Source organism: Rutidosis leptorrhynchoides, chromosome 4, assembly GCF_046630445.1.
Source record: "Rutidosis leptorrhynchoides isolate AG116_Rl617_1_P2 chromosome 4, CSIRO_AGI_Rlap_v1, whole genome shotgun sequence".
NCBI classification, from domain to species: Eukaryota; Viridiplantae; Streptophyta; class Magnoliopsida; order Asterales; family Asteraceae; genus Rutidosis; species Rutidosis leptorrhynchoides.
This window is the reverse complement of record NC_092336.1, coordinates 219589598-219604725: the sequence shown is the minus strand read 5'-3', so window position 1 is coordinate 219604725 and position 15128 is coordinate 219589598. Positions and strand designations below refer to the sequence as shown.

Here is a 15128-nt window from a genome sequence, read left to right as displayed (position 1 = left end):
CCTCATCAAAAATATTATTAGTAGTAATATCATTATTTAATATATTTATTAATTATTATTACTAAAATAAATAAATTAAAAAGGTAAATAAATGGTTCGAATCCGTTAGCCATCTAAATCAACTTTTAATTCTTTCTGTTGTCTGTAATCAAATGAATCTGAATCCATTTTCCATCACTTTCAAAATTTTGTTTCCTGTCTAATATTGTTAGAAAGCAAAAATCAGATAAAGAATCAATTCTGCTACACATCATGATCAAACTTTGTGTAGTTTTGTTTCTCTCTCTCTGATCTTGTTACACATCAAATTCATTTCACAAATCATACAGAATCTGTTTCACGTTACAATCCTACTATATGTAATTTATTTTCTAGCTCTAGACTAGTACAAATCAAGATTCAATCACAGATACAAAACAAAATCTGTAAGAAATAAATATCAAATAAGTGTACGAATTTGTTACAGGTCATAATCTACTTTTATTTTTCTTGTTTTCTTCCTCCTGCTCGATTCCTTCTGTCGACTGTCCTTCCTTTCCCTGCTCAAGATTCTTAGACGACTTCAATTATACCCTACAAAACAAAACGTGATCAATTATTATTTGCGGTATCACTCACAATATATATAGATAATTACATATATACAAAGGAGGGAGAGGGAGAGGGAGAGAGAGTTATAGAGTTGCATTTCACCACCTTGTTCCTTCCATTTCCTTTACGGTTATAAACACCAACTCACTGCTACAAAATTTCTGTTTTAGTCAAGTAAACAACAGCCATCGACCACCACCTTTAATCAACCTAAACCGCCACACCACCATGAGCCACCGAACAAGAAACAACCACCACATTGCACCAATATCTTCTCTCTATCTATATCCCTCTCTTTCTTCTATTTCGGTCTTGATGAAACCGCCACAACCTCACCATTTTAAACCACCCTTTCAACCGTCTCTCTCTACTCTCTATATATATATTTTTCGTGAACACCCATGAACACCATATAATTCACCACGACAGTTGCTGTTTCAGCTACTATGGAATCTGTTTTCATTTGAAATTGATTGGTATTAGTTTGTCTAATTTATAAAGGCACATTACATTTTCATTCTTTATGGCCGACATATAACCCCACAACCCATTAACCTCAAGAGACCATAGGGCCACGATGCAATGGAAATAAACAACTGGATATGAACCACAATGTGGCACCGTTAGCGTTACACACACCAAACAATCTCACCCAATACCAATTTATGTTTATACCCACTAGTTGTTACTACTTTGTTTCCACTATCCAAGTGATGGAGCCAAATTAAAGTAATACAACCCTTTTATTTTCATTCCTGTTGTCGTTACCGACACCTTAACTTCATTCGGATCAAATAACCACTCTATTTCAGCAACAACCATCAAGAACCATATACTTAGTTACGGTGCTGTTTCGGTCTCGTCAGCCACTCAATTCAACAACCCTTTATGTATAGAAAACAGCTGGTATTTTTCCTCTTGGTCGATATAGGTATCTTTATATTTTTTTTACAATCGTAAAGGTACTCTAAATGCACATTAATAGATTTAAAAAAAATTATAAAGGAAATGCAATTATGACAAGGTGGTTCATTGATAAAAGTAGTGGGATTCTAACAGATTAAAGTTGATATAGACAATGAAGGTAAATTGGATTAAGAATAGTGGAATGTTGAGTTGGTGGTGGGACAGAAAATAGAAAACAAGCTGCCATTTCATTTTTGGTTGGGACACCAATTATACTTGAGGGATAACTTAAATTAATATGGTTAACAAGAGATAACGTTATATATATTTCTTTTATACACGATTAGATGGTGGATGATGATAACGATAATGATGCTCGGTTATATGATTATGATACATGTTAGGATGACGACGGTAGCCATAATATACAAGTGTTATATTCATAATTTGTCGAGTAAGCTAAAAAGCCAATTAAGTTCATATTGTAGATGGGCCGTATATTTTTTCTGTTGGGTTTACAATTTGGGCCGTTTGAGTTTGATGGGCCAAGACATAGTTTAATTATTTCAGTTTAAAAAGATGTTGATGGTACATGGTGATATCAAATGAAAGGATAATAGATTGATAATTAGTTGATGGATAATGGAATAAGCTTAAGAATGATGACGAATATGGGTTAAAAGGAATTATCCCATGAACTGAAGCAGAAAGTAATGGGCAGGGCAACTGGGTAGGCGTGTGGGTTTAAGCGAGAGGTCTTGAGTTCGAAACCAGGCTGTGGCATATTCATTTTTTTTTTTTTAAAAGAAGTAGAACAGACAGAGATATAGGTTAAATAAAATTTAGTTAAGTGTTGTAACAGAAAAGAAGCTACAGCGTATTGGTTAAGGGATGTTTCGGGTTAGCGCGAGGTCGCGGGTTTAAACTCGGGCTTGGGCATTATTTTTTTAGGGCTACTCCTTTGAGGTAATTATTACTAATACTCTTATTATTTTTATTTCATTATTATTTTTATTGTTATTATTATTATTATTATTATTATATTATTATTATTATTATTATTATTATTACTAGTTTAAAGCCCGCGATTTCGCGGGATTTTTTAAGGGTATGTTTGAGAATAAATTCGTTGAAATAATTTTGTTGAAGTGAAAGGACGGTATATAATATAAATTTTGTAAAATATAATGTATGGTAAATAATTAAAAACGCTACTAACCTGTTGTCTAACTTCTCGCCTGATGTCAGTAGCGGTCATTCTGACTCAGACCAGTTGCAAAACTTCAGCCTACACCTGTTTTTGAATAGCTCGACGTGTATTAGCAAGATGGATTCTAAATCCATTGATGCCACTCCAATTTTGTTTTTTTAGTAGTCCCACCAATGAATTTGCCTTGAACTTGTCATTGTTATGAAGTACCCATTTCCACCCATCTAAAGTCGTGTTGCTCACTAACCCAGATTGTAGTATTGCTTAAGGTGTTTGTACTTCATCTCTTACCCGTCCCATGGGTTTTTGGACCCATTTACAACAGATAGTAGGAAGAGCTTCTGATTCGCTTCTAATCAGCCTATCACCAACCATAACCTGCTTATTCGACTCTAGTCTATATAATCTCGCGAACTTGACCTTGGAACTTGCACATGATTCTGTGTTAGCGTACAATCTCTTGAATCATGGTATCATACATTGCAAATTCGAATTCGCAGAAACATTGATATGTATAGGCTTATAACTATAGGTATATGGTTATGTTTGTTACAAAATATTGTACACATGTTAAATGAGAATTATAAATATTTACCTTCTGGAGAACAACATGAAGACGATTAAATCATCAACGGCAGGCTCACACATCGTAAGATGACGCCTGCATCGAGGTTGGATATATAACAATCGGGTGAACGTTTGCAACTGTAAGGGTCATAGTACGCAACAACAAACAGGACCTGTACAGTGCACACTACATAAGAAAAAGAAAATTGAAATTAGCTAAAAAGTACCAATTTGTTCTTCAATCTGAGGATTATCTAATGCATATGCCCTGCTACTTAATTAGAACATAAGGGGGATTAGACGTACACACATGATTCTGTCACCGTAAAACGCTTCTTTTAGGCACCTGCTCAATGAGATTGATGAGGATGGAATACAATGGCTTTCACTCGGCTAATATAATGTATTCTTACAAATTTATAGTTGTCATATTATTAATTCCTGCCAAAAATTCAAGAATTTTGCAAGCCAATTGTGGTACGTGTATTTTCAATAAATGTCGAGAGTTACCTCAAAGACCCCGCCAACATACTTCACATTGTTTACATGTTGTGGTTGACATCCAACTAACTCCACTTTGACTTTCAAAACAGAATATTCAAAAAATAATATGAACACTAAAATTTCTTTCATGCATAAAAGGTAAAACTAAATATTCATAAATTGCTGGTTTAACATATAGGTAAACCTTTGTAAACATGGTGAGGAGTGTCCAAATCAAGTTTTGGCAACTTTATGTTGTCGTCATCGACAATGGGAGGAGTGTGAAAAAAGTATTGTGCAATTTCAGCTCGAATTTCATCAGTCATTTTCGATAGCCTTCTTGTAATCTTATTTAACATAACCCAGTTATTGCAATATAAACACAAAAAGACCTCTTTCTTATTTGGTATCCAAATGCATACCATATTTACCATAAGATAACATGTACAGGTTTTCATCAGAATGCAGGTTCGGACTAATTTAAATGAGGTCAATTCAGATGTAAAGCGAATACAAACAATTACTTTCCGTTTTAAAGCGCCACCACCATTTACTTCCCGGTTTAAGACATTAGGTAAGCAACAAACCTTAATATATGGCCATGGAAACTGAAATTTTTGAAGTTCAAGATACATGGGTGAGAATGGTGAGTTGGATTTGATCTTGTGACTGTTGCAAACATCTTCGGGCTACAAATCAAAAGATGAAATATTTGGAATGAAGAAACGTTTATGTTTCTATCAACTTAATTGTGATGAACACAAACTTTGCAGGTCTATTACTGTACATAACATTCATGTATTAACAAATCAAAACATTTATGTAAATGTAAGAGTATATTATAAAAGTAAAACTAAACATCATCACAATGTTAGGTTAACATTTAGCAACTTATAAAAGCAATAATGTTTTTTGGTTGATAGTTAGTATGTTACTCACATTGGGACAGTTTCAACTTCATATTGGCATTTGATACTCCTCCTTTTCAAGATTGTATATCTCAACAACCTTTTTATTGCACTTTTTGCAATAAGGCTGGAACCACCCATCCCTGTCAGAAATCTTAACTTCATTCCCAGATAGACCTCAGTTAAGATGTATATGTAAGCAGCGCGACAAAAGACAACAATCTAAGGATGCAAAATAGAAAACGAAACCTGCAAGAACAACACGTGTAGTCCAACGATTGTAGGCCTTCTTTAAGAAATCACAAATCTACACTTTTCACCCATTGTATCTATTAATTGTGCTACCTTTTCGTCAGCTGTTTCAACGCTACTTTCTACTTTCTGCAGTACCTCAAGTGAGAAGGTTAATTTTTTAGCATGTTAGCAGGACAAATTAAAATATTGAAAAACAAAAAGAAAAGAAATGGCTAATTGATCAGATGATTAATAAAATGGGGATTAAAAACTGTTTTATTTGATTCCGAATTCCATATAGCCTCCTATACGGCTATACCACACAATTAAAAAAAAAAAAAAAAAAAAAAAAAACAATGTGAGGTCCATGAACAACCTTGAATTTAAAAGCCCAAAATTCCTACAGATTCGAAGCCTTGAATTTTATTCACAATATATCGACAAACTCAACCAGACACATGAAGCAATATATCTAAAAAATAACACCATATTAGACCCGCCCATTTTTACCTCTTCCTTAAGCATGCTCATGCCCATTTGATACATAACTTGTCTATTAAACCCGTCAATTTTATAAACACTAATTTCTTAACATATAAACTTTCATTATCATTATCGGATACAAAAAAAGAATCATAATTACACAACATTTGATAAATTACTTGTCTATTACACATCCACAAACATTGCTTCTGCCCATCAAACTCTATAGACAAGTTGTCACTCACTCCACTCGTCAAACCGAAACTACCATGGTAAAATTAAAGTCAAACGGAGAAGAAAAAGTGGTTACCTTTTTTAGGACAGCACCGGCGAATGAAGGCTGAACAGGCAATCCAAAAACACGTACTTGATTACGTTCTAGTCGTTTTGAATATTGCTTCATAACCAATTTGGCTCAATAAAAATTCACATTCTTATAAAACATGCTTATTCTACTAAACACATTCTTATATAAATTTATGCAGATGCAGATGTAATATCGAAGTATTACCTGTGCTCTTTTAGGAAAAAAACTAAGCAAGATAATGGAATCACCCATGAATGTCACCACAGATAATGATTTGGCTTTTTACTGGATGGGTACATACAGAACTACATACGAACTTATTACAAATGGTAACAAAAATAAAAAAGAACTTGAGTGGGAAAAAATAATTTATACCTGAACATTGCTTTCGTCTAATATTATACCTTTTATCCGAAACAACCTATTGAATCTAATACGTGAATCCCTAATCAACCTCCTAATAAATCAAATTAAATTAAATACTATAATATAAAACGAAATCGAATATAAATACTATAAGAAACGATCAAATTCTGAACAGCTTACCCGACATCCAAAAAAGTAACAAACCAACTAACTGAGAATCAAATATCCGAAACAACCATATTGAATCTAATTCATGAATTTCTAATCAACCTCCTAATAAATTAAATTTAACTAAATACTGTAATATAAAACGAAATCAAATAAATACTATAAGAAACAATCAAATACTGCAAACCCTAACCTTTTCTTTTAGACACATTCACGCAAGAGCTTCTGGTCAAAACGCAGCCATTTTAATATCGATTATACATCTTCATAGAACGTATATTACATCTTCATAGATGATACAGAGTATCAATCGAAGGGGTGGTGATTTGTGGAACCCTAATTAAGAGTTTGTGGGAAGAATAAAATACTGGCGTAGATATAGGCAAGATAATTGACGGCTAATCACAGTGTGATAAACCCGTATTTTTTGAGTATTATTCAGCCCAAATGTTAATTAGAAGGCTAATTTAGTCATCAAATAACTAATCAAGGTGATTATGAAGTCTTGATTAAAAAATTTAAATGGTCTAGATTATGGATGTTAATGATAATGAAAGGCTATGATTACTAATTTGAATTTTAGATGATCTATTTTTAGCTTTGTTATTATAATATAAAGAGATAAAGAGATTATTGATTGTTATTAAGTAATTATTATTATTATTATTATTATTATCAATATTAGAAATAAGATTATTAGTATAATTAATATTATTATCATTATTATTATTATTAAAATATATAGTATTATTATTAATATGACTATTAAAATTTCTATTAGAATCATCATTTTTAAAAGTACCATCATTATTTAAAATATTATTTTATGAAAACTAACATTTTTATCATATCATTATTATCTTTTTATTTAAAATTATTATTACTACTAACATTACTTTTATTATTAGTATTATTATCAAAACTATTAATAGCAGTATCCTTACTAAATCTAATTACTTTTAGTATTATTATTATAATCATAAAAAGATACAAATTTTTATTTATTATTATTAATATTATTTTACCAAATAAATAGCTATATAAGAATATATTTAAAACATATCGCATAACAACATTAATATTTTCATAATAAATACTAATTATTTATCTAAGGTATATAAAATAAATATAGTTAATATAGTTACCAATGAAACATACAAGTTACTGAAATAACAATTAATAATAATATTTAAACTTGTTCGATTAAAATTATAATTGTTAATATATATATATATATATATATATATATATATATATATATATATATATATATATATATATATATATATATATATATATATATATATATATATTAAAATTATAATTGTTAATATATATATATATATATAATGACATAGGTTCGTGAATCCGAGGCCAACCCTGCATTGTTCAGTTTCGTCGTATGAATATTTTTACTACAAAATATTGGATAGTGAGTTCATTTGCTCCCTTTTACTCTTTATATTTTTGGGGCTGAGAATACATGCGCTGTTTTTACAACTGCTTTATTAAATACTTTTGAAATATATTTTGAACTGAGAATACATGAAATGCTTTTATAAATGTTTGACGCGATGACACAAGCAAAACATTCCTCGAATGAATTATTATGCAGACAAAAATTCTGTTGATTATGATTGAATTAGTTGGACGTGATAATTGCCACCAATTGATGTGAATATTTTCCCCTGATTATTATTGTTTGGTAACCTAAGAATTAGAATCGGGTATGGCCCTAATTTAAGCGAATCCTAAAGGTAGCTACCGGGTTTAACACCCCCACCCAGAATGTTCACTAGACGGAAGAGCTAGTGGGCGTGATGTTTAGTACCTCGAAGTTTATATATTATACAGACGATATGTTCTGTTTTAGGGATATTTTTTATGCGCATTATATGTTAAGGTCGGTTACCATGCCAATCAATGAATGCAAAGTGAATGTTATGTATCGAGAGAATGATTTTATACACAGGTTATGTGTATGTTATTTTTGTACCCGAGATATGTGTACGGTTATTTAAAAATCGCGAGGCAACCTACGGGGAGAAAAGGATACGAACCTACTCTGCCAAGCATTATGAAAAATGGTTTCGTACACGAGATAGGTGTACTGTATTTAAAATCTTATGGTCTATCAAAATTATGAATTTTATTGTTTACGATAAACCTATGAACTCACCAACCTTTTGGTTGACACTTTTAAAACATGTTTATTCTCAGGTCTGAAAGAAATCTTCCGCTGTGCATTTGCTCATTTTAAAGATATTACATGAAGTCGTTCATGACATATATGTGATGACCCGGGAATTTCCGAACAAATTTAAACTTTAATCTTTATATATATCCGACACGATAAGCAAAATATGTATTGTTGAGTCTCGAAAGCTTTGAAACTATATTCATGTAATCAAGTTACCATTTGACCATGCCTAATGATTCACGAACATCTATGTGTATATGGATATGTGTATATAATAAATACTTAATAAGTGAAGGCGTTAACAAGGTATTAGATATATAATACTTTCCAAGAACGTATTTTGTTTCAAAATAAGTTTATTATGTTTATCGATGTTTAGATGAAAATATCAAATGATTGATTTATAAGATACATTGAATTAGGATGAAGAGTCTCTGTTATGAGGTCCACTTTGAATTAGAAAACCCTTACTTTTAACGGTATTCGGAATATTTGGAAAAGTGATTGTATATAAGAACAAAAGTGTTAATTATTGGGGATTATACAAAAGTTGGTGGAGGATTGAATTTCATAACCCTTGTTATTTGATTCGATAGATACTAAGTTATTTTATTTAGAAAGGTTAAGGAAACTAAAATAAACGTTAGCATATAAAGGAATTATAAGTTTAGAGTGTAAACGTTACGTGTTTTATGTTTTTAAAATAAACTTTGAACTATTATTAGTTTGAAAAACTAAATATAATATGATTACGTTAATATTTCCATTATATACGATATATACGAGTTTATAATAGTTTTTTTTTTTTAAATAAATATATATATATATATATATATATATATATATATATATATATATATATATATATATATATATATATATATATATATATATATATATATATATATTTTATGGGGTGATGAATTATTATATTATAATTAGTCAACAAACGTTTTGATCTAAACTAATATCATTAAAATTGTTTTGATAAATAACGAGATTATGGTTTATAAAAGTAAATAACCAAATTACTCAAAAGATTAAGTTACACTTTGAGTGGGTTAATTTTTCATTTATTTAAGTCTTTATTTTGATAAAGGTACGATTCATAAAACGTCTTGATTTAAAATAATATATTTTGATAAACAATGAGTCACTGATTTATAGAAGTAAATGACCACAACGCTCAATTTTATAAGTTATATTTTTATAAAGGAAATTTATTGATGAGTAAGTCTAATTTTTGAAAAAGGTACACGTCGTGTAACGTAAAAGGCTAGTTTTCTAAACGTACGAAAGTGCGCCCGAAAAACCGAAAGTGGTACATGAGTCGTGAGACCACGACCGTGTCATTTTTGTAAAAATTATATTTTTACCACGAGCGTAAATATAATATAATATTTAATTAATTCTAAAGATTAAATATATTATATATTAAATAAAATAAATAAATACACATGTGTGTCAAAATTACGTTTATAAAGGGTTTACAAAGTGTCGGTAGGTTTCATTGGCTAATTGTGAAATAGTTAGGTTGGTGAGCTCAAATCTCTTTAAGTACCGAACGAACTCAGTTTATAATTCATTCATTCAACATCAATCTCGTATCACTCTCTCAATATATAAATTATATTTATAAATATTATTAATATTAATTATTATTATTATTATTTGTGATATTAAGATTATTAGTAGTATTAAACATAAAATATTACAACGAGGTCATGAGCGGGTCATTTCAAGACAAGTTTATGAGTAGGATAGGGCTAAGGAAATTATGGGTTATAGCTATGAAGGTTATGGGTATGGATCAGGGGTATAGCTCATGAGCTCAACCTGGTGTTTATCATCTCCGTTGTGTCTACGTACCTTTCCTGCAATATTGAATCTCAATATTGATACGTGAGTACTCCTAATTAAATTTTTACATACTAATAGTGTATCCCTGACTAGTGCTCGAGAAAATAGGATTATGCATGCTTGTACATTTGATATTGCCCTTAGATAGGTTATGTTGAATCTTAAAGGTTGTTATACTAGGGATGAGATAAGGTATAAGATATGCATGTCATTGGAAAGCTAGTGAAAAATTAAGAACTTTTCCTTTAGATACCGAATGGTTTTGACGAATGGATTAGAAGTTATCGTCAAATGAATTTTGTATTATTATTAAAAATGAATATTATTATCGTCGTCGTTATAACTTTTATATAATTACTATTATTATTATTATTATTATTATTATTATTATTATTATTATTATTATTATTATTATTATTATTATTATTATTATTATTATTATATTATCATTATATATAAGAAGTAGTATCATGATGAAATTTAAAGATTTTGATTTAAATAAAATTATCATCTTTCATTATTTTTATCACTATTATTATTAAAAGTATTATATTTAATATAAAAAAATATCATCTTTACAAAAATCATTATTTTTAATAGGAATATCATTGTTAATATAGAATTTCATTAGTAATAAGAATTATCATATTTTTATAATATCATTTTCGTAAATATAAATATTGTTATTATTATTAATAATTATTAATATAAAATAATACAACTTTTACTTATTATTATTATCAATGTTATTTTTTATCAAATAAAAATGTATTACAAATAATATAAATACCTTAATAAAACCTAACATAACAGTTTATGATATTCAATGAACTTTATAAATTCTAAGATATATAAAAGTATATTTTATTATATAACTTTTAGTATAAATTTTATTTATTATTTACTCTTATAAATCTTTTAAAAATATTTAAAAATAAAAAATGACAATATTTGAACTATATATTAATCATGTATAAATTCTGGAAATCATTTTGAGTCAAACTAGTTTTTGTTGACTTTTGCATATTAGACTCGAGCATTAGGATGGTGGTACACTATGACTTAATCTAAATTGTTAGACGCATATTGACCAACATATAAATATATATAATTAATATAGGTTCGTGAATCCAAGGCCAACCTTACACTTGTTCAATGATGTTATATGTATTTTTACTACAAAATACAGTATGGTGAGTTTCATTTACCTTTTTACCCTTTATATTTTTGGGCTGAGAATACATGCGCAACTTTTATAACTGTTTTACGAAATAGACACAAGTAATCGAAATTACGTTCTATGGTTGAATGATCGAAACTGAATATGCCCCTTTTTATTAAGTCTGGTAATCTAAGAATTAGGGAACAGACACCCTAATTGACGCGAACTCTAAAGATAGATCTATCGGGCCCAACAAGCCCCATCCAAAGTACCGGATGCTTTAGTACTTCGAAATTTATATCATGTCCGAAGGAGGATCCCGGAATGATGGGGATATTCTTATATGCATATTGTGAATGTCGGTTACCAGGTGTTCAATCCAAAAGAATGATATTTTTGTCTCTATGCATGGGACGTATGATTATGAGAAATGGAAGTATGAAATCTTGTGGTCTATTAAAATTATGAAATGATTCTTTATGATAAACTAATGAACTCACCAACCTTTTGGTTGACACTTTAAAGCATGTTTATTCTCAGGTACGAAAGAAATCTTCCGCTGTGCATTTGCTCATATTAGAGATATTACTTAGAGTCATTCATGACATATTTCAAAAGATGTTGCATTCGAGTCGTTGAGTTCATCAAGATTATTATTAAGTCAATTATATTTGGATATATTATGAAATGCTTTACATGCCTGTCAACTGTCGATGTAACGAAAGTTTGTCTTTTAAAAACGAATGCAATGTTTGTAAAATTTATCATATAGAGGTCAAATACCTCGCGATGTAATCATATGTTATTGTATTCGTCCTTATGGATTGGGTCGGGTCGTCTCATGTGGTATCAGAGCGGTGGTCTTAGCGAACCAGGTCTGCATTAGTGTGTCTAACTGATAAGTCGTTAGGATACATTAGTGAGTCTGGACTTCGACCGTGTCTGCATATCAAAAGTTTTGCTTATCATTCCGTGTCAAAAATCATCTACTTATCATCAGTAGGAAATTACCTGTTTATCATTCTTAAGTCTAGACGCGTTTTCTTGCATTTATTGCATAATAGTGTATAGACGAAATCTTATCCTGGTATATCTGTTACTGTGAACTTTGACTGACATTTTTCAATGTTTCTTCCGTAATTTATGGGATTTTGGTAATATATATACATATGTAAATTATGTATTGAAGAATACCAAATCTAACTCCTATAATCTATTCCATATATAAAAAAAAAAAAAATCATTCCCTTGGTCATCCGAGATGGATCCCACAACCAGTTCGAATTCCTCAGATTACGACAACTATTCCGATATGGAGTTGCATTCGAGCTCTGACAACAGTGTGACCGGAATGGATCAACCAATCAGCCATCATCTATTCTGGATGAAATGGGGATGGGTTCGTAGTCTCCTCAATTATTGGAGACAAGAAGAAGGTGATCCCTTCCATCCACTAAATTGCCCTCTTGGCAATGAACCTGAAGCACTTACCGGCGAACCTATTCGAGAAACAATTTTCTCTCTCATTTCCAGAGTATCTCGTCACGATTATATACTACACCAAATTCTAGATTATATCTATCCGCTCGTCCGAACTGCTGACCATCCCGGTGTGATAGAAGAAGTCAACGAGCTTCGTGCTCGGGTGGTGGCTTTGGAAAATACGGTGCGAAGGTTACAAGCATCATCAGCAGCACCAGCAGCGTAACCGGTACCGCCAGTAACATCCATATCGCAAGCCTCAAAACCATAAGCTCCAGCAGCATCACCGGCATCAACAGCACCACCATCAACAACAGGATCATTACCACCACCAACAATCACATCCGCATCACACACCTCAATATCCCAATTTGTATATCGGATATCAACGTCACACGCACCAAAGATACCAAGGAGTACCAACAACAACAAACGATGAAGTATTGATTCATAACTTCATCGGAGAAACATTCTGTGGTGATTATGTAATCTCTAAAGTTTTGGAGATTATCTATCTCAGCCTTAACCAAAAACTAGATGAGTGGACAGAGATGATAGAGTGAAGAACCGAAACCCTAACAAGACTAGTGCGTAAGGTACAAGCTAGACTTGTTTTACCAACAGCATCAGCAGTACCAATAGCCTCACCAACACAGTCAATGCTGTCAACATTGTTAGAATCGTCAGCATCTCCAACCTCACAAGTCTCGCCAGTTTAAGAATCACTGTGGAAACCATTACGAATTAATAACGAGTATATTAGTATTAACTCAGTCTCTCCAAAGAATTTATATGTATATTCTATATATATATATATATATATATATATATATATATATATATATATATATATATATATATATATATATATATATATATATATATAAATTTTTAACCATAATAAATCTTTCTGTACTAAGCTATTATGTATGGAACTTAACTATCTGGTTAATTCATATTACTAATTTGCTATGATGTACATTTTTCGTTAACAATTTAATCATTGTTAACTACAATCTCTGCTTCAACTCAATGAATTTTATTTCATAATAAATCAAGTGTATCATTCAATAACATGTTTGATTATACACTTTCATCTTCGATATACCCGAAATTTACGGGAAAACAATATTCGTATCTTGCGAAGTTAGCAAGAGTTCTATGAGCATCAGCATGATTCACTAAGGAAATACATATAAATATTGAAGCATTGATTACATTAGTGAAATAAACCGCAAAGATTATGTAATCTCTAATGTTTTAGAGAAAATTCATTTCTAATTCAATCCGAAAATCAGATGAGCTTAGTATGATATTAACTCATTGAATCTGTACTACATCTGAAGAAAATATACCCACATATATTTTCATAAAGATTGTAATGAGAATTCTTGTTCAAAATATTATTTGTGAAATTTTTTTAACGGGTAGGTAATACCCGAGAGATATATAAAATCACAATTAATATGTTACATTCTTCAATTCTGATTCAATAATCATCAACTAAACCAATATACATTCTTCTATAGAAATCAAAACAACCATACTCATTCGAATCTAATTACATATTCTGATTTTGGGAATTTCAGAATTCAACTCGAGATACAACCAAAATCATCACTCTTAGATCTTTACATTTTTCAAAGCTATACTTTGACTTCAAAACTGTGATAGAACATCACTTTTAATCGTAACACACAAGATGGATATGAAAAATCATTCGGGATTTAGGACGATTTCATCATTTGGATATTGACTATGACAATCTGTAATTAAAACCCTTCGAAATTCTAGAAGACACTTCAAATAATAAACAATTGAGATGATGATCCAACCGCACATTGCCCGAAGTCTTGTACCTGAAAAGCTCTCGAAACTAAAGTCGTAGTTTAACACGTACCCGCATCAAATCCTTTATCATTTATTAACAAAAACAACATTTCGATTCCTTTTCAAAGCAGCCAATTTTGTCACAGCTTCAGCAAGTCAACTTCGACTTTTCAGTTGGACCAGTCTTATTATAACCCCGATAGATACGTTGCCCTTTCGTCATGGTTACTGGAGAATCTTTCATATTCCACCATATTACCACCAGCGTTTAATCATCTAAAACAAGATTCCTCTAAACCCACCTCGGATTGATAACCAGTGATTCAGATATTATAGCATTAAATGCAGAGGAAACATAAAAATGATAGATG

At 30.6% G+C, this 15128-nt stretch overlaps 1 long non-coding RNA gene across 8 annotated transcripts; it reads right to left on the bottom strand.

Annotated features, from left to right (window-relative positions):
* Positions 1-273: 273 nt before the first annotated feature.
* LOC139904470 (uncharacterized) lies at positions 274-6582 on the bottom strand. 8 transcript variants are annotated; one of them, XR_011778819.1, is made up of 8 exons: positions 6417-6580; positions 5693-5722; positions 4915-5046; positions 4697-4808; positions 3303-4446; positions 2717-3147; positions 697-1044; positions 274-573 (listed from the first exon to the last, which is right to left on the bottom strand). It is a non-coding gene; the product is annotated as an uncharacterized lncRNA (long non-coding RNA). The 8 variants fall into 8 exon arrangements; XR_011778818.1 differs by having other exon boundaries at positions 4915-5722; positions 6417-6582; XR_011778823.1 differs by having other exon boundaries at positions 3303-3715; positions 3785-4446; positions 4915-6580.
* Between the last annotated feature and the right edge of the window lie 8546 nt (positions 6583-15128).